The 25,263-nt window shown below is 30.3% G+C and overlaps 1 long non-coding RNA gene across 1 annotated transcript; it reads right to left on the bottom strand.

The window, feature by feature from the left end:
• Positions 1-11,627: 11,627 nt before the first annotated feature.
• On the bottom strand, positions 11,628-14,858 carry LOC149882106 (uncharacterized). Its single transcript, XR_016445255.1, has 4 exons — positions 14,737-14,858; positions 14,513-14,622; positions 14,021-14,081; positions 11,628-13,731 (listed from the first exon to the last, which is right to left on the bottom strand). It is a non-coding gene; the product is annotated as an uncharacterized LOC149882106 (long non-coding RNA).
• Positions 14,859-25,263: the final 10,405 nt, after the last annotated feature.

Below are 25,263 nucleotides of genomic sequence, written 5' to 3'. Positions count from 1 at the left end.
AATGGCCACATAGTTTAAAGTCCTACTGATTAATCAGAAAATATATCTAATATTTATTAAAGGTCTTTTGGAACTTTTGGGATTAAATATGGAAATATTTTAGGGATATACTAAGTTATTGAAAAGAATTTGAAAATATTTTGTAAGACTTGTGTAAAAATTTTTCGTCTAACGACTGATTGATGTTAGTTGGCCATATAGCTTAAATTTAACGGCAGCCACGTTAGTTTTGGGTTTTTCACTTTAGGAATATCCCTAAAAATTTAAATTTGTCTGCCGTAGTTTTTGGCTATTAATTTTATGCCATGGCCACAACGGTTCTTGCTATACGTTAGCGACATTTTATTCAATCAATAAATTCTGTGAAAAAATATTAAAATATTGATCTTTTATCAAAATTTCATTCGTGAAAATAAAACTTGGCCACATAGTTGGTTTGTCATGTCCGATTTACGTGACCAGTTTACAAAAAAAGCTGTTAAATTGGAGCTAAAATAAACAGGGTATTATTCGCTACCGTGAAATGATCATATATTTTTCTATATCAATTTCTCCTTCATAAACAAAGATAACGTGTTTTGTCATTTGATTTTTTAATTGTAAAAAAATATGAATCCATATACCGTGGTGTGACCTAACAAAGTCCTATGCTGTAAGAAAGTCCTAATATAACAAATGATAAATTTTGTATATTATAAAATAATTATTTTGAGAAAATAATTTTTGTTATTTTAGCTAAATGTTTTTGAAGAAACATTCCATTAAAAATTGACTGGATTGTTGGAGAGTACGGCCAATCAGAGTATTTGTTCTACTGAAATGTAAATAGTCATGGTGCATAGGAACGTACTCTAAGACCTTACAACACATCCCCAGAAATTTTATTTTTGATTATCATTAGAAAACATTTCTTCATTCAAAAAATGTAAACGACAACTTTTTTTAGTGGGGGCCTGGGGAGAAAACACATATTTTAGGGCAGTGCCCAGGAATTTTTGTTGTTTAAGATAGGTAACTAAGAAGCATGTGGCATACTCAAACTTTTAGTATGTTGATACTGGTAGCAAATGAGGATTACTTGCAAAAAATTAGGGTGATTTGAGCTAAACCAACCCCGATCCCTAACTGCCCCCTTCCTAGAACTACGTCTCCTTTAATCGTATAAATTTTTTTTTTGTTCTATCATAAACTAGATCAAAATTCATCGACAGATTTCAAATTTCATCCAAAAATCTCTTTTCGTTTAAGATTTATAACAATGCAAAGCTTAAAATTACCCCCTGAAATAACTTTAAATGGTCTCAACTTTTAAACGAAAATTTTTTCTTTGATGTAATTTGTCAACCACAAACTTTAATTTCAAATGAAGCTTTATTAAACAAAATTCAAGTCTACTCAAATAAAGACCTTATTGACAAAGAAAGCAATCTTTTGTTGTGGTGGAAATCATAGAAAACCAAAATGCCACTATTAGCAAAGCTTGCCTTAAAGTATTTAAAGTGCCCACCGTCTTCTGTGGAGAGTGAAAGACTTTTTAGTATTGTTGGAAATGTATATACTGCAAAGAGAAATAGCTTAACAGGAGCTCATGGTGAAATGTTAATATTTCTGAACTATAACATGAGAAATTAAAAATATTTGATTTTGTATATATTATTATAATTCTTTTAGGAGTATCTATGTTCTATTTTTTCATGAAATATAACTTATATAGGAGTTTAAAAGCTTTGATACTATGAGGAAGTCAAATGAAAAAAAAAAAAAATGTCATGAAAAATGTATAACTTTGTAAAATTAGAAAATTGCGGGAAAAAAATATTTGGAAAAAATAATTAAAACTTTCTTTGAGAGCTTTTGCTCAAAAATAAAAAAAGAATGCCTCCCAATGCCTTAATCAAAATTTTAAAGCATATTCTGTTGTGGATTTGAGGGTTGCGCAAATAAAAGAGTATCGTCAGCCGGGGTAACTGGTTAGTTTTGGCAGTGTTTCTTAAACATCTCTGAATCTTATTAATTTTTTACAGTTTTCTCTTGTGGTACTCAGGTGATTTAAGGCCAGTCCAAATTTTTATGGTAGTTCGTTCTACCTTCTATAACTTCTTTTTAAAAAAAACTGTTTTTGAAAATTTGTTGTCTAAGCTGAATAATACTTAGCAAAAGTTGGGCTAAGTTCAAAAAAATATTATTGACAAAAATATGGTGGATGACGCATATTGTCCTTAAACTTAAAGATAAATGTTTCAAAAAATAAGGGTTTAAATTGTTAGGCACAACTTTTCTAGTTTATCAAAAAATAAGGGTTTAAATTGTTAGGCACAACTTTTCTAGTTATCTGTTAGGCACAACTTTTCTAGACATCGATATTGAATTATATTGTTTTTTCATACTTTGATTCAGAAGGTAGGGTAGAAAATCCGACGTTTTATTATTTCTTTCAACGACGTACAATAAAGTGTCGAGAACTCGGTAATATTTAGCGATTTTGTTTTGAAAGGCTTTTTGATGACCGCATAAACAGAATGGTTTCTATCGGTGAAAGTTATTCGTAATAAACAAAATAGATTATATATATATATATATATATATATATATATATATATATATATATATATATATATATATATATATATATATATATATATTATTATTTTTAATTGGTATTTAGAATTAAATAAATTTGGTTGGTTAATAAGTTTGGTCATTTGTTTTTATAATTTTTTAAAAGGTACTTATTTTCATGTCTGCATTTAGAAATAAGCTTAGTTTTTTTTATTTAGTAAATTTTCTTGATCTAAATAAGTAATAATTTCAAACTTTTTTTTTTAACAAAATATACATTTTTGAGATATGTTATTATAGGTAGGCGCAGTTTTTACAATAGACCAGTTTAATTTAAAGTTAATATGTTATTTCTTTTAGTTTCCAAATATAATTTGATAGCATAGTCTCTTTTGAGTACTTTTCATGATTTTTTTTATTTTTTAATGTAGTTGATGGAACTTCCTGGTCAAAGAAATCAATTACTATTTTACAATTCTTAATGTATAACTAAAAAAAATTTATTTACAAGTATATTTTATAATTATATAGAAATGTGATTTATTTTACTATAGGAGGATGGATACTGCTTAAATACAACACATTGAAATTTGACTGATAGCATGTTTAATTTGTATAGTAAAGATAAATAAAACTGGAGAAAGTGAAGGAAAAGAAAATGCTTATTTAACAAGAATGAAAATATTGCGAGAAAGAAAAAGATCTAGATTGAAAATAAATAAATTAATAAAATCAGCAGTAGTCTTTAGTAGACTGTTGATACAACGAATTTAACCGATTTGTTTGGAAGAAATAGAAATCGATTTATTAAATTCTTTTGTAGTAAAATTATTATTCGAAATACATTATAAATCAATGACAACAAATGCATGGTCATTAGTTGAATTAACAAGTAATTTACATAAATTTATTAAAAGCAGCTAAATAAGTTTAAAGATTATGGCAATTGCCATAACCTTTAAATCTTTCTTCTCTTAAATCTTTCATAATCTTTCTTCTCTTAAATCTTTCATAATCTTTTAAATTTTTTAATCTTGTTTTTCCAATTCATTTTGATGTATATAAACATTCGACAATTAATTGTCGAATGTTTATATACATCAAAATGAATTGGAAAAACCTTTGCGATTGGTTTTGAAAACATCCTTTATGATTATATTGGAGTAACAGTTTAAATTCTAGTAATAAATTTTTGTTAAATAGGATTTGATTTGTATTGATTATCATTATTAAATTTATCATAAATTTTTATTCATTTTGTTTTAACAATAATCATCCAGTCAATTGATTTAATTTTTTGTTTGTTTAGATATTATCTAGATTATTTAGATAATATCTAAACAAACAAAACATGTATATATATATGTAAATATATATATATATATATATATATATATATATATATATATATATATACGCTGCCAGTTTCTCTTTTCAGAATTGTCAAGAAGTCTTTCTATTTTCTTGTTCTTTAAAAACATTGAGCACTTTCTATTTTCTATGTTCTGTTCTGAACATTGAGCACTAATTTTGTAAAATACACTAACACAATTTACATCCAATTTAAGAAATCTATTGCAAATAATAAGTATTCAAGATTTGAATAATAAATAATGTGGTTTGTTATAAATCATTATATTATATACTAATTCATAACATGTTATGAACTCATGATATATACTCAAAAAATTAGAAAATTTTCTTGTCGGACTTTTTTAGTCACCGCTCTATTATAAACGTTTAGAAAAATCCTGCGGGATTTGAACGACACAATTTTACGTCACCCTCAGATAAACGAAACAAACCCGAAGTTTACGGAGACTGGCCTTAAACTACATGAGTACACAGTGGGCCAGAATTCACTTTTACTGGACAAAACTAATAACTCGTTATATAAAAAAGATTTAAGAGCCATTTTTGCACCGTTTACTAATTTGAGGATTGCGGTTTCAACGGTGGCGTTAGTTTAAATGCTTGTTATGGATACCTTAATCGCATAGCAATATTTTATTTACCAAATTCATTATAACAGGACAATAGTAATAAATTTTAAAATGTTTATCGTATAACCTCCATAATTTCCAGGTTAAGAATTTTTCATGCAACGAATGTAGTGGCACTGTTGGATTTTTATTTGGTTGATAGGACCACCGGAAATACCTAGCAACCGTTCATTTTGCATAGTTGCTAGCTTAAGTGACTTTCTTAAAGCAACGAAGTTTTAAACTAGACTAATATTAATGTGGCAGTTTGATTAAAAACTATTTTATATATTTGAAAGATTAAATAAATACCCAATTACTAATTTTAGGTGTTTTTATATAGTTCATGGGCTCAATTTTATATTTCTTGAAACTATCTACTCCATATGAAAAAAGAACTTAAAGCTTTAACCTTTTTGTGTGTTTAATAATATAAAGGTTGTGGTTAGAATTTTTTTTTTGTACATTTTTTTTCAAGTTTCTTAAATATTCAAGAGGGTATAAGTTATGGTAAAATAAAAAATAAAGGTGGTTCTGGATCAAATGGTTTTTTTGCTTGAATTTTTTTTCTATAACTACTGATAAGTGGGTCTGAGGAACAAAGAAGCCTTATTAAAAGATCCAAGTTAGTTTTTTTTTGGAAACATTTACGTGAAAAATGCTCTCGAACTTTCTTAAAATTATTGTTGCGTGATTCTTCAGAAAGCAATTCATTAGGTAATGAAAATTGTTGTACAACTTCATGTTTATGTGATAAAATACGATGTAAACTTTGTGACAAATAATACCGTGAATACAATTCTACATATCTATTTGCAACATTTACACAATACACTTGGAAAGCATCTGGATTGATTTGCAATCCTGAGGATAATGTTTGTAACAACATAAATCATTTTCATTAAGCATAAATCAAATCCAGAAATGCTGGATAATGTTTGAGCATTCTCAAAAAACCTTTTCCCAGTATTTCATTCATTCGATGTACCTGAACCACCCGACTTAGGGACATCAGTAACAATTCCAAGTTGTTCTTTTATTTGTTCTTGTTTTATTTTTACTATTTTTTTAATTTTATCTTGTCCTTCTCTTAGTTGTTGCTGTTCTCTTCGAAACAAAATTTAGAGCTTTTGCATATATGCCAAATTTTTCGAAGATGCTTTTTGAAAGAAGATAAGTTATCATTTGCAGTTAAATTCATGCCATTTACAACTGCATCCAAAATATTAGGATCACTTCAAGTTCTTCAAGCTAATATTATTTGGACCAAATATTATAAATAGGTATTTTAAGATGCATAATTATTAAAATAAGTCTTAAACACTAATTTAGTCTCACTGAGACCCAATTATTACATAACTATTTTGAATAAAATTCATAAAATGTGTAGCCATATTAAATTGGATACATCATTTAACTTGTAAAAATCATTAATAAAGACCATGCAGGCATCTGCGGATGATAAATCAAATTTACATTAATAATGTACATATTGGACAACTACTTCATGTCTCAAATTACTAGACCATCTTGGACCGCAAAACTATTCAATTTATGAGTGAAATTTTGACTTAAAAAAGTAATTTAAATACGCCATCATTTGAAATCAATTTATTTGAGATAATTTACAAGCAAAATAGTGTTGCATTCAGCTCATTTGAAAGACAATACTTGAACTATGCAATAAAAAGAGAGGTTTAAAAATTGTTAATTATTTTATGCTTATTAGTGACACAAAAAATATCAAACTTGAAAAAATATTTTGAAAAAAAAAATTTCAAATATTTATTTATTTAAGCAAATTTGAATGCCAAATAAATGTCATAATAATGGGGTTTTTGAACATTATTGTTATTATTATCAAATATATTATCTATCAATCTATCTATCTATCTTTATATATATATATATATATATATATATATATATATATATATATATATATATATATATATATATATATATATATATATATATATATATATATATATAAACTAAATAGTTCATTTGTCAGAAGTTTTATTAAAGATAATTAGGTTTTTAAAAAAATTATTATATAGTCGGAAAAAGTAAAAAATATCGTAATAAATCTATCAGTAACGTATCGTTTGAGTAACGATATGAGTTACGATGTTTATCGTAACTGAACAATAAATATCGTAATGAATAAATAATTATCGAAACTTTATCGTGTAAACTTTTTGGGTACGACATTATCGTAATATAAAAAAGCTTACGATACGCACATTCCGATATCTTATCGTATCGTATCGTAATAAGAAAAGTTTCGATACGCAGATGCTTAGATATGAATATTTTCATATTCTTTAGTTTGATGCAATTTATTAGATTGGGTAATTTACAAAATTCTTTTTCTTAGAAGGTGAAAGTTAATTGGTAGCAGCAATTGTCAGGTAATCTTTAAACACGTGTTTTTCACTTAGAGAGTCATAGTTTAAGTTACAACCAATGACGAAAGATTATTATCATCATCGAAGTAACTGCCGCAATCTTCGTGTTCCAATATGACATGTTTGCTTTTGTTCACAATTAAACTCGTGACTGTTCAAAAATACAAGGAATGGTTAACATTATTCACAAGTCAAAAACTATATAGAGTAAATAAAATGTGAAAAAATGTGCATATATCAACTAACAGCAATACAAGCAAAAATACAATTTTTTATAGCGGAACCCAAACGCAAGCAAATAGTATAAAAGCTCAAAAAAAATAAAGTCAAAAAAACAGGAGTAAAAAGAGAGTTTTTATATTGAGTTTTTAGAGAGAGAGAATTTTTATGGTAGAAGAGATTTTGGATTAACAAGACGTTTTATAAGTGAAAAAAGAGAAAAAGGAGAAGAAACTTTTAATAAACAGAAAAAGCAAAAATTAAACAGAAGTCGGAAGAAATATTGGTTAAAGAAAAACGAAAGTTTTGGCCGTTTCTAATAAAGAAAAAGGTGATGAGATATTTGTAGATAAAGAAGAATGAAAGAGGAGAAATTAATAAAAAAGTTATTAGACACTACAAGAAGAGTAAGAAAATATTATACTTAATTTTATTAACACTATGAATAAAAGAGTACTAATCATTACAAACTAATGGAACTTATATCGAAAATGATTGTCCTTAGAACCTCAACCTCAACCCCAAACCCCACATTCAATCAATTTAACACTAGAACCCATACCTCTATAAATCTTTATAAATCTCGAACACTAAAACAGATAAATCACATATAATAAAGACCGCCCTTACAAGGATAATTCAGAAAATATTTATTCCAATCAAAAATGTAAATAAGTTGTGAATGGCTGTATTTATCTTTTGAAGAACTCCAAAGCCGCTCGGCTGAAATAACATTTCTTGCGACATTTTAGAAATCGCATTGACTAAATGGTTTAGACTAAGTCTACCAATATTTATTAAAACATAAGATAAACAGCCTCTTGGTGTTAATCAGCCTAAAAGTTCTTATTGGTTTTGTTGATACTCGAGAAAAGTCTCCCTTGGGAAATTTAAGCCATAACTGGTTTTGTTACGTGTCCTAAAACATTCCATTTAAGTAAAAGTGATTTTGGCATATAATATCCTAAAGCAAACAATTATATAAAATATGCAATTATACAAAATAAATAATTTTATAAAATAAATTTTTTAAAATAAACATAGCTAAATATGGTTAAAACTAAAATATAAGTTTTTCGGCGCAATGAGGAGTAAAGAATTTTGTCATCTAAAAAAGAGCATATCTTTACTAATCCAACTGTTCCTTTCGCAAATTTATTTCTGTTTGTATTAAGAAACTACGAAAATATAATTGACACAAGACAAACTTGAGCAATAACATGCTGCGTTTGTCTGATTTCTAATCTAACAATAGCTCTTTCTAGACACTGGAATAATGTCCTCTAATTGTTTTGAGCAATACACATCAAAGTGCTTATTTTGTACTCTAGATGATTGACAACTTAAGGTGTAAAGAAAGAAATTAAAACACAGATACATTTCCTGAATTTAAAAGTCAAATATGATGCTAAAATGTATGAACTAAACAATCATTTGGGTAAACATTTTTCTTTACTTCTATCGCTAAAACGGCGCAAAAAAACGGCAAACTGTTAAGGTAATTACAGGCAATCAACCTATGCTTTTAAAATATGGTTAAATAGAAAAAACTATTTTTTAAAATGAGAGCTGAATTTTAGAAGACTCAAAAAAAAACATTCTTTTCAAAAAAAGAAATATTCCTTTGTAAGTTTTCTCACACGTTGAAGCAAAGAAAAAACTCACAGGAAAAAAACTAGTTTTTACAAAAAATTTGGCTAGTGGCTTTAGGAAAAAACTTTTACAGCAGAATTCACAAAATCGATATTTTGAAACCATAAGTTCAAAAAGAGCATTTCCTTAACAGCTGCAAATTATGTGAGAGATGTAAAAACCAGAAAATATCTAACCAAAAGTGGTCGGTCATTTACAAAAAAATTACGTTTTTCAGAACTCCCCTTTGACACGCTCTCAAGCTGCTACTAAGATACTTAATGTAAACAGACAAGGTTGCGAAATTCGATCCACCTACCACTAAAAACTCGAGTATATTGTTTAGCAATTTATGTCTGCCTATTCAAAGCTAGTCTAAACATGTCAAAGGCTCGTCTTCTAGACTGGTAAAAGTTTAGTTTTCATACTGTTTTGAGGTTACTGATTAAGAAATTGCTAAAAAAAAGTTAGGGAAAACAAAATGGCGGATCCAAAATGAAGGACATAAATGTTATTTAATTGTTTAAATTGTGCATAAATTTTTATTTAGGGTTCTTTAAGGGCACAAATTATGAACTTCACAAAAAACAGTTCAAACACATAAAAAACAATATGGTGAATCCATAATGGTAGACGTGCAAGCTAAAAAATGAATCAAATGGTAAAAGTTGGTAAAAAAATACTCCTAAAACCAATAGGGGAAGAGTTTCTGGCAGCAAACTCTTAACTTTTTTCGTTGAAAACTTTGATCTAAAATCAATCTGAAAATTTACTGTCGTATTATTTAGCTGCTTCCATTTATTTGCTTCTACAAATTGTCAATAAAACACAAATGGAAGGTCTCATGTCATTGGTAATTGTAATTACATTTCCATGAAAGTTCATATATACGGCAACCGGTTGATCTTACGAACCTGAAATAAAACAAGTCTATGTTATACTTATTTAACGTTTATTTACTCAATATTTAGTTAGGCTACAAAAGTTACCTGTGAAAATTTTATTTTAGCAAAAATGTATAAACACGTTTACATAGTCCTTTAAATGAATTCAATCAATATTTCATCGCATAACAAGAATACTTCATAACAAGAATATGACTTTTAAAGATTTAATTTCCTGTATAAAGACTTTTAACACAATGTAAATACAATTTTCATTTTAACTATTAGTTTGTGCATTATTTGTTTATGTATGTATTTATATATTCATTTAATACTTAAAAGTATCTGCACAAAGTATGTGCAATATTTGTGTTTTAAAAATTTGTGTTTTAAACATGTAATTTTTTTGTTACTTAGTTATGAAGGTAATAAATTTCTTTAATGAAAAAAAGTTTCTTAAAATTAACAATTTCATTAAAAAGATAAACAACATGCTTATTTTAAAACATGAAAGCGTAATGCAATCATTTCTTGAAGATTGGATAATGGTATTAGTGGCGTGGCCACCTTTATTCTTTTCTAAGTTATTCATTCCACTCTGTAGGAGAAAGCGTTGTTTCCGTCTTTTTCTACTTTAAATGTTCTTTACATTGCTTCTAGACAACGACTATAAGTAAAATTTTACAACAAATTGAGACACAATGAGGCTGCAAGAATACTTAAGTATAAACTAATAATTTGTACAAATTAAGAATCAATTCTTAATTTTTGTTACATGTTGCATACAGTAAAAACCAGTTTATGTAGAACGTTTTCCATATTATTCTAAAGTTGCATAAATGCCCTATATTAATGGGGAAAATCTCACATATATATTTGATTGCACCCAATATAGCATAGCAGAAAAGCGTTCTTATGTAGAACCTGAAATTCAAAACAAACAATCTTTGTATATTCCTGAACAATTTCATGGAAAATTTTGTTTACAGTGTGTTAAGATTGTTCCATCGAAAAATTGGCCGTGTATATTTGAGCATGTTTTGCTAATTTACATGTATTTTATATTTTCAAATACTTTTCGCTCATTCAGGTGACATTAAGAAATCCGATTTGAAGCCAGAAATCTTATGGTTTTCATTATTCGTGCTTGTGTGACTAGACTATAAATCAGTTTGCAAATATCTTATCTGCTTATTCATATTACATATGCTGACTTTTGAAAATTTAAAATAACATTTCAATATCTATCTATATCCTTCATTAATGTTTCATAGGTTTCAACATTATAACTAATTCATAGAATGAAATTAACCTTGCACTGTTTATGTTTGAAATGAATTTAAAAATACAACAAAATCTTTCATAAGCTTGAACACACTCGAAGTCCTTTTTTTAGCCTAAATAAACTGTAAAATAAAAAATCCAAAAGTGTGATAATTTACAAAATGTTGGGATATTTAAACAACTTAATTAATTTGAAAAAAACCTGCAATGAGACACTTATTTTTCTTAAGTTTTTAATTATTTTTTCAAACTTCATACTTAACTTCTTTTCAATATCGCATGTTGAAAATACGTCATTTACATTTAAACTAAAATAGCAAGGAAGAACAAAGAAAAATTTCGGGCTGGACGAACATGATGAGAGCGGAAAGACTCACGGTCTCACCAGCAAACAAAAATCGGATTTACCCCCAACTAGTTAAAGAAGATTTAACACAGCGACTGACATAATAATAAAAATTATGATAAAGTTCTTTAAAAGAATTGCTTAATTGTTTGCACGCAGCTTAAGTTGCAAGTGTTGGATTAGAATAAAAGCTTAAAATAACATTAACTCTTCTTTCAGTTAAAGATACAAGCCACGCCAACTAATGTTCTTTCGATAGCCAGTGCCAAAGGATGTCGGTTGCGTTTACAACAATCAAGGTAAAATACTATTTTTTTTTTTAAATATTCAGACATAATACGATTTTAAAGCCATATTTGATATCAAAGCGCAGTAGGACAAGACTATACAAAAATCCCATAAGTAACAAAAAATGTAAATTTATGCTTTATGTGGCCCTAACTTTGAAAATATACATCTTTTGAACCACAATGCTGCAAATTAAGTGTAGTACTCTAAAAATATATATTCAAGACCTTCTTGAATTTCGTTTTTTTTACTAATAACTTTTTAAGAAAAAAATGCGAATGAACAAAATATCTGCTTTCCGTTAAATTAGGTTTTGTTAATTTGAAAAAGTATTTGTTAAACCAAATACTTTTTCAGATTAACAATGAAAAAAAACCTTTATTTATGTACTGAGATGGATGTGAGTTTAATGTGTAATACTAATATTTTCCCGCCATTGAGCACATTCTCTGAGTCAAAATATAAAAACTAAGGTAGAAATCTATCCATGAATTTTTCTTTTACCTGGCTATGTCCTGGTAGAGGGACACAAGATAAAGTGGGATACTAGGATAGAATGAGGCCCTTGTGACATTTGTTTATTATTTTCTTAACACTGAAAATAATGTCAGATTTTGTCTTCCTTGGTCTTCTGAGATAATGCGCTGAGAACTTTCAATCAATATATTGATTTTATTATTATTAATAATCTGCTAGAACGGGTACAAAAAGTTCATTACTGCGAAGAGAAAGGAACCTTTGTTTTCATGCCAGATCTTCATTGATGGTGAGTATTTAGCACCAAGAAAATTAAAATATTTTTTTTCTTATTTAGTTTAAAAAAAAAAAAAAAAAAATGTATATAACAACAAAAACCTCAGCAAAAAAAAAACTAAAACTAACAAAGTTGGTGAAAAACACCAACACTGGCACTAATATTTTGCCGAAACCGTAACCGGAAACTAAAAATATCCCCAAACCGAAAGCGTAACCGAATCGAACAATATTTTTTTACATGATTTTTTTCTCGAATTACACAAAACGCGATGTTTATAATAGTTATTAACATACTCTAACACTTTCTAGACTAAAGAAAGTTTGTTTTTTTTATTATTCGGAAGGAGTTTATTTATTTTACTAGGCAGTATATCCTTTTGGAAGATGGGATGTATTAGATTAGAAAGTTATTTTTGATATCATTTGCAAAAAGATGCCTCTTCAAAAACACGTAAGATACTCACCACCTTTCCTCAATCATTCCAAAATTAGGTAAAAAATTTAATTTCCTCAGTGGTAAAGTTGAGTCAGGTTACTGCAATCCCTGCCTTCAGACGTAATATTTGCTGAAGCATTTGGGGTAGAATCTTAGGTGGTTTGCTCAATAATAAAGTACTTCTCCAATAAATTTTTTTTCCTGTTTGATTCTATTTGGCAAAGATTAAAATTAAAGGCTAAAAAAGTTTTTCAAACTATTTTTCAAATGTTCCTGGTTTGAGTTAAAAATAAAGTTGAAAAATTTTAAATATATTGTTTAGCAAGTTACTATAGTTAAATTAGTTTAACATTAAACAGTAATTTCAAAGAAAGGTTGGTGCAGTTGTCCTTTTTTTAAATTTAACTTATGTGGCTTATCATCACAGGAGTTATTTATCTTTTTAAAAAACTCTTAAAACATCAGATTTAATTCCAAAGAGCACGTGTGAAAAGTTTTAACAGAATAACAAAACAACTTCTTTTTGTAAAGATAAAAAGTTAGAACAAAGTTTAAATAAGAATTGTAAGAGTGATTTAACAGAATATCTTTTATATATTTAGCAAAATAAACAAAACTAATTGCGAAAGCATAAATAGAATAAAAGTTCAACTACATAAAAGGTCTCATTATATTCCCAAAAGTAATAAACTTATCTGAACTACCACCTTTTTTAGTTTTATGTTTTTAATTTTGTCTTTAATCTGGCAATGGTAGGGCTACTTTTGCAGGACATAAATGAGCTTGTCACTGCTATGATTTGCCAAGATACTTTCTTCATCATTTAACGAGCAACTTGAGCTTACACCTGTTAAAACTTCCTGCAAGATGTATGCAAATACTAAGGCTGCACAGCAAGGGAAACTTCTGGTGTTGAACCATTCATGCATTTCATCTAAAATTTTATAAACTTTACTCATAACACAAAGAAATTAAGTAAGTTTTTTGAGAATTGTTTGGAGAATTATCTCTCTCCTCATGATTTGAATCTTCATATGATTCTAAGCATAACCAGATATTTATTTATTCCTTTTTTTTTTTTTTTTTTTGATATTATTATTTGTACTGATTGCACTAATTGGTTTTTAAAAGCTGTTGAACCAGCTTTTTTCTTTTTTTTTAAATTACATTATTTGTTTTTTGTTGTTGTTTTGATTTTTGTGCTTATTAATAAGAAAGATTACCTTAATGCCATTGGCTAACTTCTGCTTTTTTTTTTTTGCTTTAGTCTTGACTGAGTTGATTCTGAAATAAAATACAATCATGTTAATATTTCTAATGCATGAAAACCAAATATATTTTTTAAAAAAACCATTTTTTGTTAAAAAGCTAAAAATAACTCCTATGATGTTAAGTGCATAAATTAAATTTGAAAAAAGAAAACTACACCAACTTCTTTTAAGCAAAACATTTAAGTTTAATTGATTCTTTAGTTTACCAACAATTAATTTTCTTAGGAATAACTAGTTAATTTAATGAAAGCAGCTTGTTAAATATCATATTTTGTATTTTTCATCTTCGTTTTGAAAACGTATTTTGTCGCAATATAATGCACAACATTTAGAAGTAAGCACGTGTTTTCAAGGACGAATATCTAAGTTCAACTCTTTTTATAACTAACATTAAACATTAAATAATATTTTTACTCAATATTAAATATTTTTATCTAACCATACCTTTTTTCCATTGTCGATACTGATTATTTATTTTATAATTGTTCTCGCATTTCTTGAATTTTTTTCAAACATCATGAACTTTAGGGGCATTTCTGAACTATTTTGCTAGGCTATTAAATGGTTAACAATTATTTTCCTCATCATTTAATCATAGTTTAACCAAGAAAACAACAAAAGCTATATAAATTTTATTTCAAACATGCACATCTTGATTCAGTCGTTACCTTGAACATTTAGTTGAAAGCAAACAAAAAATTTTCATGTTTTGCTGATGTTTTTGATAAGTCAGGTGATATTTACGCAACACAATTCTTGATAGCACCTTGAACCGATTTGGACAGAAAACGGAGTTTCGTTTCTGGCATTTTTTATGGCCGAAACTGGACCGGATACCGGGCGATTAGTACAAGAGAGTCGTTATCACTGATCTCTATATTAACTGGATGGCGCAACTCCGAGCAAAACTTCTAATATTTTGACGTAAAATCGCCTTATTGGAAAGCCCTAAAAATTTAATTCTCGTAAGCATTAAGTTCTGCTTTTCGGCTTATCGCTTTAAATACACAGTATCAGATTTCAGCGTTCTGGGGCTTTCCATTATGGCGAATTTGGCGTCAATTTTGAAATTAGAGATGCGCTATCCAGTTGTTATAGAGATCAGTGGTCGTTATGAAGATGATAAAAATTGCAGAGAAAGTTTCGCAAGAAGTTTTCACGTAGCGGGTGTTAATAAAAATCCGCGAAAAGTTAAACGGGCCATTACTCCTTCAGTTTTAAATGCAACTACTAGGAAATGCCGATTCCAGCTCATTGATATATATTTCTATACTTAAGCCAAACTTTTTTTTAACGTATTAATATCTTGCCAGAACCTGCAATGAAGTAGTAAAAATGTTTCTTTTGTCGTAAGCTATTCCAGAGCAAAGACTTTATCATTATCCATAAATGTAAAAGAAGGTTTTAGTTTGTAGTGTCCAATAGCCAAGGTGTGAATACCGTCTTGTAAGATGTGTCGTCGTTAGCGCTGAGTGCGATTTTGTTGATTTCTTCGGTGTAGACATTGTGAAGATGAGATCGGATAACATTCATGGTTGCGAGCTTTTCTGTCTTGTTCATTAAGCAGTCGTAATAGTCTTGATGAGTGATGTGTTTTTCAACGACTTTATTTTTAACCCCTTTGCATTTTTTCTCTTCTTTTTCATAGGTTTTGTAGGAGTAGAGTTTCGGTCGAAGTCCAACAAACTTTTTAATTTGCTTGCCACCGGTTTCATCCTTGAACATTCCAATAACTTTTTATTCAAGCCTACTTTAAACCCAACGTTTTGAATAGCAGGATGATCTTTAGGAAATTCGCTCGTGTCAAACTTGCTTTCAACGTCATCAGCAATGTCTTGATAAAAATCATCCGTTTCGATTTCGTAAATGAGCGAGTCAGTGTCGGTCATGAGTAGTTTTGCACGATCTCCGTATTTAGGTTTGATGTAGTCGTAATGATGCTCGAACATGAGAGTTTTGCTTATGTCTAGAACGCTCAGTCCCAAGTAAACAGGCTTGTTGTAAAAGACATTTGTTTTCTTCATGTGAACCGCGATTAGGTTTTCATCAAAAATGGTATTTCGCTCATAATTAGGTTTTCTTGACAATTTTAGAACATCTTTTCTAGTGGTGACAAGCCTAATATCAACATGCTTTAGAATATTCTCCATGGTTTGTTATTTTTAAAAAACTTTATTCTTTAAAAATTTTACCAGAAGGTATTGATAACTTCTTGAAAGTCAAGACCTTCATTCAATTTTTTTAAAACGTAAAGACACAAATGACCACAATAAGACGTATCACCAAACTGAACTCTTTCGCTGTTGTAAAATACTGGACTTTTTAAATAATGGACGAGCTCTACAAGAGGAGGTTGAGCGTAAGAACCAAAACTGTATTTCTTATCACCGTCTTTAAACCAACCCACCCAATGAAACCCACCAGTGCTTGAATCTCCCGTATTCACGATTCCACATTCTTTTTTCATTGTCTTTTTTGGTAAATCATCCCTCACAAAAACACCTCGAAAGTTTTTCAATTTTAACTGTTTAGCAACCTTTATCAATTGAAAGTTAGTTAAAGCCTCATTAGGTAAAACAATTCCTTCTACGTCAATCCATTGAAAGTCGATCATTTTTTTAATTTCTTAAAAAGTTTATCCGAATTTTGAAAAAGGTGAAAGAAGTTTCAGAGAATAGCACCTAAAAAAGGAATGCTTGAAAAGGGTGAGTTTGGACCGAGTAATAAACCAGCTCCAGCAGATTGATAGCCTTTTCCAGTTTTAATGAAGAGTCCATCACCGTGAACATTTTTAGTCCATGGGGTGATAAACAATCCTTCTCCACCTAAAGTTTTTATCTTCATTCCTTTTCCATTTTTGCTCATGTAAAAAAGACCTCGTCCAGCAATTTTATCAACCATAGCAGAGCCGGCAGAAGAGCCTACACCTGCTAACAATCCAGTGGCGAGAGCAGGAACAACCTTTGTGGCAAGAGTGCTACCTATCATACCTAGTAACGGTAAAAGAGCTCCGATGAAACCTCCTTCTATTTTCGAGTTGTATGCAATTTGTCTTTTGCTCAATTTAAGAGTGACCCCTTTTCCAGCTTCATACGCTTTTCTAATTTTGTTCAATTGCGCATTAGTGATAGCGAGAACATGTTTACCGTTCAAGTCTTGATGAGAAAGCTTAATGCTAGTATCGGTTTTATCATGCATGGCTTTTTTAATTTTATCAGATTGACTCTGCGAGATGTTAATTTCGATGTTTTGATAATTGCTCATTTTTTATGTATTAAAAATTATTTATTTCACTTCTCGAATATGATATCGTATTGTAATATCCTCTCCACGAAAATCAACCAAATCTCCATTCTGATCAATGATACGAGTAACCATTGTTGAAATTTCAAACAGTTTAACAGGAAGATAAATCAAATGCATTGGTCTCTCGATGATTTTAAAACCTGGACTAACATTTGGATAAAAGGAGTAAATACAATTTAATTGGGTTCCATTAATATAGGATGATCCGATAACGTTGTTAACGATTCTGATGGTGTTAATGCTTGAAATTCTAACGATATTATCCGACTCGTATTCGGAATTGGAATTTAATTTTCTTTTAGTAAACCCTAAAACTGATGAGATGCTGTTCTCCACGTTAAAGTCAATCAAATAATTCAAACCAAGTTTAATGGTTGATTTTAAAGTATTAAGATTGATTCCAATTTGAAGGTTGTTTGGAGAGTAATTAATTTTATTTGCAATAATATAACTTCCACGTTGAGCTGTTTTTATTGTGTTTAAAATAGACCTTTGCAAATACTCATTGATGTCTTTAATGTCATAGCTTCCTGATAGAATGATAATGTTCTCCCAATTAGCTCCATTGTTCATGCTGTATTTGAAATAATTGTTTTTACTGTTTACATTTGGAATGCTGTTGTAAGTTTCAAGACCGAGAAAAGCCATTTCATAACTTTTTCCTTCGTTAAAAACGATTTTATCTAAAAATTCAGTGGTGATAACACTTGATTTTCCATCTACATCGATGATTATACCTGACATTTTTTAAATAATAATGATTTTTTAAATTGTTTTAGAAAAATAAAAAATCATCAAACCCGCTTCGGTACTTTCCCTCGTTCTTTTTAGAAGAGAGATCAATGACGACAAATCCGTGAGGTTCATTCCAGCAATGATTGCAAAAGGCTTTAAATTCTTCTATTTTCATATCGCAGGAAACGTGATCTTGATAAATTTGATTAACGCTTTTTTGGTCTTGTTTAAAGAGACAAATAAAGTTAGCATTTTCTCTGATGGTATGTCTTGGAATCTCAAAATAGTTTTGAGCGAGATAAAAGCAGTCGACGTTAGAATGTCTTCCTCGGATGTAATATTTTTCGCACTTGTTTTGATAGGTTAATTGTAAATCGTCAAAGATCATCAAATTGTTTTTAGATGAATCAAGATCTTCTGGTTCAGGCACATCGTCTGCTGTTTCGAAAAATTGACATTCCATATCATAATTGTTGGAATATTTTTTTGAAAGATCGTTAATAACATCTTCATGGATTAAATTCAATTTTTCCATTTCATCTTGTACATCATCCGTTAACAAATCAACAATATCCTTTTTAGGAAGTTTATTTTCGAAGGATCTTTTGAGTATTTTGTATTCGGGTTGGAAAAGGGATTTTCCAAACACTTGCAAGCGGTTATAATCAAGCCATCCAGGTCTGAGCAGTAAATTGGGCAGCAACGTTGTTTTTCCGTATCCAGACTTTCCAACGATGATTCCTCGAATGCTTCTTGGTAAAAGCTTGCTGTTGTTTCTTTTGGTTTTTCCAATTTTACACGACAATTTCATCACTTCCATTTTTATATAAACTTTTTTATATATGTTAAAATGTACTGCGTTAAATGCAAAAGAGAGACTGAAACCATTCACTTGAAAAACGAAATCACAAAAAACAACAGACATATGCTTAAAGGAACTTGTAACTCTTGTGGGATAACCAAATGCAAGTTTGTTTCATCGCATGGATCACCTTCAACAACAAAAGGATTTGGTGTGAGCGATTTGAAATGGACGGATCAACTTGCAGAGGAGCTTCATAAACCGGTGATTCATCATTTTAAAAAAAGAAAAGTGATTGTGAATGACATTGATGAAATATGGGCTGCTGATTTGGTTGATATGCAATCGTTTTCAAAATTCAACAACGGTGTAAAATATTTACTCATGGTGATCGACGTGTTTTCAAAGTATGGATGGATCGTTCCGTTAAAAAGCAAAACAGGTCTTGATGTAGCTATAGCTCTAAGCAAAATATTTGAGGAGAGAAAGTGTGTCAAAATGTGGGTGGATAAAGGAAAAGAATTTTACAACAGACATGTGAGAGCTTTGGGTGTACAATTATACTCCACTGAAAACGAGGAAAAAAGTTGTGTTGTCGAGCGATGGAACAGAACGATGAAAGAGAGAATGTTTAAATATTTTTCAGCTAACAACACTAATAAATACATTGACGTATTAGATGAGATGGTAAAAAGTTACAACAACACAAAGCACTCTTCTATCAAAATGACACCAGTGGAAGCTAGCGATGAAAAGAATAAAGGTAGGGTATGGTGGAATCTGTATGGAAAGGATCAAACATTACCAGCAAAACCAAAATTCTTAATGGGTGATCAAGCGCGGATTGTAAAAAAGAAGTCTCATTTTGAAAAGGGGTATACACCGAGATGGACAGAGGAGGTTTTTACAGTGTCAAAAGTTCAGTATACGAATCCGCCCACGTATAAAATCTCTGACGCTAACGGTGAAGAAATTCAAGGCACCTTTTACGAGCAGGAGATGCAAAAGACACATCAAGACATATTCAGAATTGAAAAAATCATTCGCAAAACCAAGAGCAAGTCGTTAGTCAAATGGTTAGGATATCCAGACTCGTTTAATTCATGGGTAGATAATAATGAATTGTTAAGTTTGCAAAAATGATCTAAAAATTTAATTTTAATATGTAAAATGCATGGTCCTCACAAGTTTTTTAGAAATGTTGCCTCAGCAGAAGTTCATAGTTTGGATTTGCAATTAAAAATTTTGGAAGAGAGGGTTAGAGAGTAAGAGGAAAGAAGGCTAAACAACATTATTGTGTCTACGAAAACGTTAGATCATCCACCTTATTTCAACGTTAATGAACAATATGAGATTTTTGCTCAGAAAGACATTAAATTTGCTGCTCTCTCACATACAATGATAGCTTTATCCATTGGGCTGAATTTGGAGAAAGGTGTTGCAGTGATAACATTAATGAATAAAATTACTGATCAATTGAATTATAGAAAAAACGAAGTTATTATTTCAGAGTCTGTAGATGATGTTATTATGGATGTGAATAGTAACAGCAAACAGGACGTGATTGTTAAAAAAGGAGAAAAACTTTGTAAGATTAATTACATTGATTTAAAATAATTTTTTAAATAAAAAAAAAGGAAATATTGAATGAAAAACTTTATCCAGTTCTTCCAACAGCTCCTGCAGATGAAGGAGGACATGTTTACCGTCTTCAAAAAATAGGCAAGATACAAAAAGAGATAGAGAGTGAAAAAGCAAAGAGAGTTCATCTAAGCAAAAAGTATCATCGCGTGTTTAAGATCATTTCTAATGTGGATAATACGATGCAAACCTTATGCACTGCTTTGGGTGTGACTGGAATTGGTCTTTTATCAACCATCGCTGCTGCTCCTGTTGCGATTGCGTGTGAAGGTGTAGCTATTGGAATGGGTTTTTTATCGATTGTAGGAGGATAAGTCAACAAAAAACTAGCATTAAAAGCGGAGAAGCATGAAAAGATCAAAGTGTTGGCAGAGTCGAAATTGAATACGATTAGCGAGCATATTTCCAAAGCGTTGATGGACGGGAAAATAAACGATTCAGAGTTTCAATTGATTCTTGATGAGCTTCAAAAATTTAAATCCTTGATGGATGAAATACGAACCAAAACCAAAAAGGGAATAGATGAAGTTACTAAAAAAAACTTGATCCAAAAAGGACGAGAAGACGCGATTCAAACGTTTAACAATTTGTTTAAAAAAGGATCAACATAATCGTAAAACCAATTTATGTTTTTTTTTTCCACGTATTTTAAGAAAGGATCAACGTAGTCGTAAAACCAATTTATGTTTTTTTCCACGTATTTTAAAAAGATGTTTTTCTTTAAAATACAAGACCTGAATAAAAGGGATGAAATTGTGAAAGAAATTAATGACAGACGAAAGAGGATTTATCAGAACAGCGTGAATGACAACATTTCAGATACGAATTTTCAAGCTGATGTGAGCAAGCTATTTAAACCCATCATCGAGAGCAATGAAAAGATGATCAAAAGCCTGTCAGTCGATCAAAAAAAGAAAAGACCTTTTGAAGTGAACAAAGTTGAAGATAAAATGTACATTGGAAAAATGGAGGTTGAAATAGATGGAGATGATATCATTGTTGGTGATGAAAGGTATGAAGGAACAAAAGGCCTTTGGGAACTGATGACTGAATTAACAATACCAAAGAGCTATACCGATGAAGATTTGCAAAATTATGAAAAAGTTTTAATGGATAGTGATGCTATAAGATCTGATTCGCAACCGCATAAACCGAAATCATCAAGAAGACCAAAGTATCAGCAACTTATTGCTCCTATTTGGGAAAAAATGATGCGCATTGAAAAAGGTAAAAAAGGTCGTGGTGTCATTATTCTTCCAGGCGATCCTAATGCGTTGGTGGAAAAGCTTGAATTGAGTATTGCTGCATGGCATGCTGGGAATAAAGAGTCAAGAAATGTAGCTGTTGCTATTTGCGATGAGCTGAGGAGAGATTAATAAAGAGGAATATAAATCGTAAATGAGGACTATTGATAAAATTATTTAAAAAATTGTTTTTATTTAAAAAATGCTCATTGTGAACAAAAGAAGATATGTGAAAAAGAACGTTGTTGGTGGAGGTGGTATTGTGGACATGATTAAAAATTTCATAAAAAGAGCAGCTGCGTCAAGTGTGTCAAAAGCAACAGTGAATTTGCTTAAAAATGCTGCTACAAGTAAAATTGGACAAGAAGCGATTACAGCTGCAAAATCTGCTGGGACAGAGTTAGCCCTTTCAGCCATCTCCGCTGCTAAAGACGTGGCTATTGATAAAGGTAAAAAGACCATTGAGAAATTAAAGACTGGTTCATCTATTCAAAGTAATAAAATGTCTAAAAAGAACGCGATTCGAATTCAAGACCTGGTGAAAATGGGGCAGGGTATGAAAATAGTATGAAGATAGCATTTTGTTGCGATGACTTGTTATAAACTTGCAATGTCTTGCAATGAGAGAGACATTGAAATGAATTAAATAATTTTTTTTATTATATAAAAAATGATAAGTACTGAGCGATTAAGAGTTACTGAGAACCCAGAGTATGATATTGGTATTGAAAAAGTAGATTTTTTTGAGTACCTTCCAACCAATCTCAATTTAAATTCTTCAGGCACGATTACTTTTGAGATTGACTGCCAATCGATTCAAACAGTACCATCAGAGGCTTACATTCTTATTGAAGGAGTGTTGAAAAAGAGCGATGGAACCTTTTACGATGCTAAAGACAACATTGCACTGGTGAACAACGCTTTGATGTATTTGTTTAATGATGTGACTTATGACTTGTCGGGAGAGCAAGTGGAAAGAGTGATGTATCCAGGTCCAGCCACCACCATACTTGGATTGATGAAATATCCTTATGGATTTCAGTTTTCTGATGGATTAAAGCAAATGTGGTATATGGATACGTCAAATCTTGTTGGAAATTCAGGATTCAATGTTAGACGAGACCACTTGTTTGCAGGCACAACATCCGTTGGAGCTTTTTCGTTTAAAATTCCGTTGAAACACATTTTTGGATTTTGCAAAACCTATGATAAAGTTGTTTATGGGTTTAGACACACCATCACCTTTACAAAGAAAGAATGCGATGATGCAATTTATAGAGCGGAAAGTGTTAGTGCAGGAATGATCAACCTTAAAAAATTCAGACTTTATATGCCTCGCGTTGAATTGGATATTTCGAAAAAGACTGATTTCATGAATTTAATAGCTCAAAAAATCCCCATTCAAGTGGCTTATAAATCAAACAAATGTGAAAGACAGCTTATTCCAGCCGGTCAAACAGAATTTACCTGGTCGCTTGGAAGAGTCACTGACAAAAGCATTCCAAGATTTATCTTGTTCGGACTTCAGACAAACAGAAATTCCAGTCAAACAGTTAATCCGTCACTATTCGACCATTGTGATGTTAGCAATTTTTACGTGACTGTTAATGGAATAAAGTATCCAAATTACAATTACGACTTGAATTTTGGAGAAAAGAGAGTGGTCATGGCTTATTCAGATGCGTTCTCTTTTGATGAAAAATATTACGGCACAAATGAACTTGTTTGTCAATCTGGGTTAAGCTTGCTTGAATATATAAAATTATATCCGTTGTTCTTTGTGGATATCAGCAAGCAAAAAGAAAGAGTGGCGTCGGAAACAGCTGAATTAGTGGTAAACCTTAAATTTCGAACTTCAGCTATTGCAAATACAGTTATTTTTGCAGTGGTTATTTCTGACAAACTGCTTAAATTTGTTTCAGATGGAACCAACATGACTGCTGTTTATTAGTTTTTATCTGAATAAAAAAAAAAGAATAGCAAAACGGTGAAAGAATTGCGTGAATTAGGTAAAAACCATGCGATAAAAGGTTACTCGGAAATGAAAAAGGATGAGCTTGTGAAAGCAATAAAAAACACACGACCAGTCATTGATGAACATTCTAAAGAATCATGATTTTTGAATTGACTTAAAAAAAATCTTGTTATAATAAAATGAGATATACAACATCGTATTTGAAAAATTTGTTGAATGAAAACGGCGTTAGTAAAACAGCAGATGATTTAATAACGTTGATGATGCTTGCGGTTGAAAATAATTTGATCAGTAAAGATGAGATTTTAGAAAGAGCAAAAGAAAAAAAAGTAAAGCCTCCTCCAAAAGAAAAAAAACCTGTTGATCCAAAATGGGAATGGCTTAGTTTAGTTAAGAAAAAACCCATCACTGTGAGAATAACCAACATTGAAACGGGTGAGGTGACTGAATACAAGTCTCTTTACAAAGCGATGGCAGGAACTGGACGTGGATGGAGATATTTAGAGCGTCGAGATGGAAAGGTGGATAATGGAATCAAGATTGAATTTTTAAATTCTGAAAAGCTTGAAAAACGTAAAAAGCAGCAAAATTGATTTTTTAACTTTTGTCATGTTAAAAAATTGACTTAAATAAAATTCTTGGCATAAATAAAAAGATGGAGAGGAAGTATGTGATTGAATTTGATACCATGGGTCGGGCGCATCTGTTTGATGAAAAAAAGAAATTCATGCGGCTGGATGCGAATTTACTGCACATGACGAGTGGGGAAGAAAGTATACGATTAGATTTGATGAAATGGGTCAAGCACATGTATACGACTCAATAAGCGAAATTTTTGCCAATTATCTTGTTTCATAAGTTTTTAATTCTCCCGCGAAAAGAATTAAAAAACGGTAAAAACTTTTCGAAGAAGAAAATATGCTGAAAGTGTGCCAAGATTTAAAAAAAATTGAATTGACTTAAAGAAAATCTTAGTATAATAAAAATGAGTATCTATTCTTCAAAACCAGAATTAATTGCTAAAGAGCGAAAACTTAAAAGCATCGAAAAAAATTTTATTTCCCTTAATAAAATGGGTGATAAAACTGTTGTCAAAGAGCGAATAATTGAAAGCGGCTTAAACAAAAATCTTTCCGTAATAAAAATGGAAAGTAAAACTGTTAATGATCGAAAAGATCGAAACTATTCAAAAATGACTGTGAAAGAATTAAGAGAGATGGCTAAAGGTCGTGGTGATATCAAAGGTATCTATAAAATGAAAAAAGCCGAGCTCATTGAGGTCATAAGACCTGTCATTGGGTATGACCCTGCTCCTCAACCTGTAGCTCGTAGACGAACGACTGAGGCAAGACCGTTGCCTGTTAATGAAAGCGTGGTTAGGTTTGTTCAACCAGCTGTAAAAGTTTCTGTAAAGTCAACAAAAGTTTCAATAAAGCCGACAAAAGTAAGGTTTGTTCCTTCCGCAGTGATAAAACCAGTCATCGCTCCAAAA

The sequence above is a fragment of the Hydra viridissima genome, unplaced genomic scaffold (assembly GCF_058129835.1).
Source record: "Hydra viridissima isolate aposymbiotic clone 2 unplaced genomic scaffold, HvirCarnegie_v1 scaffold_11, whole genome shotgun sequence".
NCBI classification, from domain to species: Eukaryota; Metazoa; Cnidaria; class Hydrozoa; order Anthoathecata; family Hydridae; genus Hydra; species Hydra viridissima.
This window is presented reverse-complemented; position numbering and strand designations above follow the sequence as displayed.